The sequence below is a fragment of the Agelaius phoeniceus genome, chromosome 10, assembly GCF_051311805.1.
Source record: "Agelaius phoeniceus isolate bAgePho1 chromosome 10, bAgePho1.hap1, whole genome shotgun sequence".
NCBI lineage: Eukaryota > Metazoa > Chordata > Aves > Passeriformes > Icteridae > Agelaius > Agelaius phoeniceus.
Genome location: NC_135274.1, coordinates 8,685,499 through 8,691,498, shown reverse-complemented (window position 1 = coordinate 8,691,498; position 6,000 = coordinate 8,685,499). Strand labels below are relative to the sequence as shown.

Below are 6,000 nucleotides of genomic sequence, written 5' to 3'. Positions count from 1 at the left end.
TTTTTTTATGGTCTGAGCATGGATATTTCTCTTGTCTGGCTCAGTTTTTTCCTAAAAGCCTGTCTGAACATTTTAGTAAAAGAAATAAAAATACTATAGAAATAAGTATCAGCATGAAAGTGGAGGGGGGAAAAATTCTGCCCTCTCCATTGCCAGAAGTAGAGTGTAGGTAGAACAGCAGAATTTGAGGAAAAATACTTACTAATCAGTAAGGCTTTCCTCACCTTTCTCAATTTTTAGTTTCTTGTCCTAGAAGAGACAGTTATTTTATGTCACCGTTCCGGTCTAAGGTCTCTAAGAGAAGATAATCTATTTTAGGGGTGAGAACTGCACAGCTTGAGCAGAAGCAGCTTGTAACACTTCTTGAGTGTGGACCCAAGTACTGCATACATGAGAGAACACATGTGTGTCAACCTATGTTGGGGGCAGAGGGGAGGGAGGGTGATTTAGACCGAGCTTATTAGGGTTAGAAACCACAGCTTTTCAGGTTGTTATTTACTGATATTAACGAGTAGTGACTGAAGCACTTGCCTTATGACTGTTTTGTAACTTGCACTGGTTTGACAGGACTTGCCTTGCCTGTAGCCTTCTCGAAGACGTGAAGCTCACCTAAGAGTGTGAGGTTGGTTTTGGCAGCCAAAAGTATAATTAGAGTTTCACCCGCGTGCATCTGGCTCACAGAGCCCGCACAATGCAAACCTCCCCTCTCCTGCCGCCAGACCCAAGGACGCGTGTGCTGAGTTTTCACGGCGGCGGCGCCCGATGCGCGGCACGGATCCCCGCCCGGCCGCGGCTCGGCTGTGCCCCGCACACCACGGGCCGCCCGCAGGGACTCGCTAGCCGGACTTCGGGCGCCTCCCTGTTGCTTCCCCTTGGAAGCGCACGCCGGAAGATGCTGCTGCGCCTTGCCGGAGGTGCGAAGCCGCTCGCTGTGGCCCGTAGGGCGGCGGCCAGACGCGGTGCTGAGAAAGTTTCCTGGTGCCCGAGGGCGACTTTGACGCGTGAGCGGCGGGGGCTGCCGGGCCGGCCCGAGGCGTTCCGGCCGCGCTCTGCGGGTGCCGGAGCCGCGCCGCGTCCGCGGGGGCCGGGCCGGGCCGGGGGGAAGGGGCGTTGCCATCTGCTGTTAATTCCGCGGTCATTGGATTAGTAACCAGCGGTGATGAGATCAGCGGGATCGGCTTTCGCGAGGGGGCACGGCGCTCCCCAGCTGTGCCGGCTCTCGCATGAGGCGGCGGCGGGCGGCGCAGGGGGAGGCAGCGCGCACAAAGCCCGGTAGCCGCCGCAGGCCGCCGCCCCCGGGCAGGGCTCCCGGGCGGCCCGGCCGCCCCGAGCCCCGCAGCCGCCCGCGGGCCCCCGGGCGCGGCGCCCGCCTCGCTCCGAGCCGCGGCTCCCCCCGGCTCCTGTGGCCTCCCCGGGCAGCCGCAGGCGGCGGGAGCAGCCTCTGCTGGGCGGGCGCGCTCCGGGCGGGGGGCACGGGCTCCGAGCGCGGCGAGTCGGCCACGGCGGCTCCCGAGTTTGTTTACTTGTGCTTCGCCTCTCGTCCCCGGTATCTGCTCTCTGCCGGCATAGCGGATCGGTGGCGGTGCCGTGCGAGGGGTTTATGGTAAGTTTGCGATGGGCGAAGCCCTCAGTTCGTGGGAATTCGGTGGTTTTTTGCACAGTATGTGAAGACGCGTTTGTGAGGGGGGAGTTCTTGTTTGTTTGTTTTTTAGTAGTGCTGGGTTTCAAGTGGTGTGTGAAGAAATACACTTGAGAACCGTTTTCCGCTTTATAATGAAGTGGCTTACAATATAAATTAGTTTCTTGAGCTACGTAAGAAAATTATTTCTAGATGTTGGATGAGAGATCTAGAGATCTACGTTTTCTCATAAACTGTCTGTATCTGACTTTGCGCTGCCGGACGCAAACCCTTTTGCCTCACGATTGCTATAAGCTAATGTTTTACAGTGGTTACTTGGTGCTTTTCGGGCAGTAAAAACCAGACCTCGGTTCAGGTGTTTAGATGAATCTGAAATATTAAACTGTGTTCTCCGTAAGAATATGAGGGAAGCTGAACCTTCGTCTGAATTTGTATGCGAGACTTGAGTTTCAACAAAGAAAGGTATTGACTGAATTTGCCCTCGCGTTGCTGTAAGCGCTCGGAGCCCGGCCGTGGCTTTGCTGTCGCTGCTGGGAAGCTGTTCCTGCCCAGGCACCAAGGGCAGAGCAGCTGAGCGCTGCCCCCGCCGCCCCATTCCTTCCTGGAGGGGCTCCGGCGTTGATGTGGCAGCGTCCGTGCTGGCAGCAACTCATTCGTATTTCTTTGTGCCTAGCACTTGGAGTGTAGACTGCTACAGGGGGGAAAGTGTCCTATATAGAGAGATGGCCAGCTACCACTTCAGCTGCTGGTTTGATGCTGGCTGCAGCCCTTCGGTGCTTAAGTCATACCTGATATTTTCACAGTGCTCTGTTTGCCTTCCGGTGACAGAAGCAATCCCTGATAAGCTATCTCCACGCTGCAAAAGAGCTTATCAGGAGAAAAAAAAAGCACTCCCAGAGAGTTGATGCTTGTGGCTGAAACTGGCCTCACTTGTGCAGCGTATCTCGAAGAATGCTACATTTTTAATGTTGTTTCTGTAACTAAAGCAGCCCGTCAGGGACATGAATATCAAATTGCTGTTAGATTATTTGGTGCTGCTGACAGAGAAATGCCAGATACTGTAAGTTCTCCTAACAACAAGCGGAAGTTTTATAACTGGCCTTAGTCATATAAGTCTGGTTTCCTTGGTAGCTAATGTGCCTCGGTGTCTTGCTGCTGACTCCGGATGTCCTTGGATGACCGTCCTGTGCTTCAGTGACCCTGCCAGGGCTGAAGGGAGACTCGGTACTTCCCTGCATCGCCAGGATGAGAAAACTTCCCAGCGCCGTGCCTTGCTGCGGCCCTCATGTGGGTGTTGCTCTGGAAGCACACACTGGTGCTGCTGGGCTCCGGGAGCCCTGTGTTCACTCCCATCCCATCCCATCGGCCTGTTTGTCTTTGCAAATGTCACTGCAGCCAGCTCCGAAGCACCGGGCTTCCTACGCAACAGGCTCTGGGCTCGGGATGAGAAAGCAGTGCCACCTTTTTGCAAAGAGCTTTTCAGAGTTGTGAGACTTCAGGGTTGGGTTTTTTTTTCTGGGGAGGGGGGGTTGTTTTTGTTGTTGTTTCTGGGGGGGTGTTGTTCGGGTTTGTTTGTTTTTGGAGAGGTTGTTATTGGTGGGGTGTTTTTGTTTTGGTTTGGATATTTGGGGTTTTTTTAAGAGAAGCACCCCCCCCCCCCCCCATGAGAAGTACTAATTGGATATCTTGTTTCTTGTGTTTCTTGAAAGAACAGATTTTTCTGATTCTTGGTTTGACTAAATTGCAGTCATCTTTATGACTCGTGTTTGTGCAGCATGTGAATTTCTGAATGATGGGACATCTCTCCTATGACTCTACAAGCAACAAGTCATGAACTTGTCAGGCTTCGTTGTTGCTGTGCAAACTTTTTTAATGGATTTTCCATGTACCAAGAAAATTCAAGGCAGCTATTTTTGTCTCATTTTCCTTCACAATCACTGTTTTCCCCTCTTCTGTTTATAGGGCATTGACCTCTTTTTATGGAGAAGGAAAATAATTTTCACAGTGGCACTCAATGACATGTTGCAGGACTCCATGTAATGCTTACTTTGCCTTGACTTCCTTTAATTGAGACAGCTGGAGAGTTTTCCTATAAGGAGCTGATTTGCCTACCCATTTGAGCATAGTGACAGCATTGAGGAAGAAGGCATTACATGATTTTCTGAGATATCATTGTTAAAAATCCTTGGCTGAAGTGATTAGCAAGATTATGCTAGGTACTCAACTGTCCCATCCTGGTAATTCTTCATGGCCAAGAAGAGGAAGGTAGAAAGAGGGATGCCTTATTCAAATTCTGTAAGCCATGCTGTGTTTTAGCTGTCTGCTCTCTTCAGTCTGCTTGGCTGCTCACTCCTGCTGCACTGACATCCTCTGCTCAATTCTTTTTGTGCTGGGGCAACCTCACTTCAATGTAAACTTGAGGCTCTTGCAGTGGTAAATCCCAGGTTGAATAACGATAATGCAGAGTGGCCTTGATACTCACATCTATTTCCTGCATCAATTAGTGAGGATAAATGCAATGTTCTTAATAGAATATCCATGTAAAGGAAATCTAGATGTAATTTCTTCTCAGCAAGTTTCCCAGGACAGAGGGTGGATGTAAATGTTGCTGGACTTCTTAAATCCTCTCTGAAGGCTGAGGTGAGGCTGATGGTAGAGGAGTGGAGGCTGGTACTGCTGGGTGCCCGCCTTCCTGGCACTGCCCAGGAAGCAAAGCTGGGCTCATGGCTGCAGGGATGAGGGGCTCCATGCTGGCAGAGGATGGATGGATGGATGCCATCGGTCCATCTGAGCTATGTCAATGCCGTGTGTACCTTGAGGCTAGTGAAGGTGCAGGCCACACATGTTGTCCTGGGAATTTTAAGTATTTATTAAGCCAGAATAGATCATTTTTCTGTGATGGAGACATGGGTTAGACCTGCCCACTGAACAGCTAACCAGTTTTGAAATCAAAACTCTCTGTAAAGTTTCTGTGTTATGGATAAATATTTGCCTATAATTCTGGAAGTTGATGTTGTTGGACTGACTGAAATCAACAAGTACTGTGGATTGAAACTTGCCAGACCAGACAGCTCCCTCACACACTGTGTTTTTAATGGGGTTGTGTACATGTCGGTGAATCTGTGTCACTCTCTGCAGCACACACAGCCCTCGGGGGTGACTCTAGGCTGTCTTTGCAACATCCTCTGTTAGCTGACACAGGTTGTACTGGAGGATAAGATGTTAATGCATCACGTGCTTCCTGGAAGAGCAGTTCGTGTCTTCTGACTTCTTTAACTTAGGCTCAGGTTGTTTGTGGGGGTTGTTTGTTTGCTTTTTGCCTAGAGAATGTGTGTGTGTGTGTGCATCACTGCCCCTGGTGCTGGGCTGTGTATTGCCCATGAACTGGAGGGTGCTGCTCCAGAAGGGCTGGAGGCAGCTTCATGGGTAACCAGCTTTCCCAAAGAACAGCAGATGTGTTCTTCTGGTACAGGATCCAAGCGGCTGTTGCTTGAAGCCAGCAGTGCAATGTCAGGTGCTCCCTCAAGAGTTAAAAAGTATCTGAAATGGTGAATGCTGTCTGAATCCTGCTTCCAGGTGACCTTTGCAATGATGTCAGGAAATGCCTTATCCTCAGCTCTACAGCCCACAGCCATTTAGATTGGATGGTGATAAAGTTAAAAGTTACTTTTGGTTTGTTTTTTTGTGTTTGGAAAGCTGGCAGGATACTCAGCAGCATTCACAGCCCATCAGGGAAAAATCCTTGCCCTGAAGAGTTTTAACGGTGCTCCTGTGGCCTTGGTGGCAGCATGGAAAAATGCATAAAGGAGAGCTAGAAGATGTGAGTTATGTTTTTGGTAGCAGTCGTGGTTAAGAGAGATCAGTGCTCACAGGGTGCCATGACTTTGGGCTAAGAACTGCCATTTGACTGGCAGTAATTGATTAAAACTTGATGGCTCTAATTTGGCTGCCTCTGCTCTTTTAAAGACTGGCCCATCAAGAGTTCTGTGCAGAGCTCACCTCTTTCCTTCCTTTGGCTCCTTCCACCAGAAATGGAGTAGTGTCAGGTACTAGCCTGTTGAAATGCACATATGTGTATGTTTGTATTTTTTGGAGGGTGTCTTTTTTAAGTGGATGTTACCTTTGCCTCAGAGGCCAATGTGATGCAGCATTTTATTTCTGTAGCAATTGAATGAAGAAATTTTACGTAATTTATTGTGGTTTGGCCATAGCAAAGAAGCATGTGAGGAGAATTTATATCTGTTTCCATCCTTAGTAAAAGGCGAGGTGCCTGGACTTAAACATGGGTGTTCTGTGACCTAAATCTGTTCATGCTGAAGTCATTTGAACTTAGACCAATGCTGAGCAGTATTCTGTATAAT

At 49.8% G+C, this 6,000-nt stretch overlaps 1 protein-coding gene across 2 annotated transcripts in view; it reads left to right on the top strand.

Annotated features, from left to right (window-relative positions):
• The first annotated feature begins 803 nt into the window (after positions 1 to 803).
• The window catches only part of SPSB4 (splA/ryanodine receptor domain and SOCS box containing 4), a 77,569-nt gene continuing 72,372 nt past the window's right edge, over positions 804 to 6,000 (top strand). Inside the window, exon 1 of one of the 2 annotated variants that reach the window (XM_077183841.1) lies at positions 804 to 914. The gene's annotated coding sequence lies outside the window, so the exon portion shown is untranslated. Of the gene's footprint in view, positions 915 to 1,017; positions 1,604 to 6,000 lie in introns of those variants that run through there. The other variant, XM_054639065.2, reaches the window with a different exon arrangement.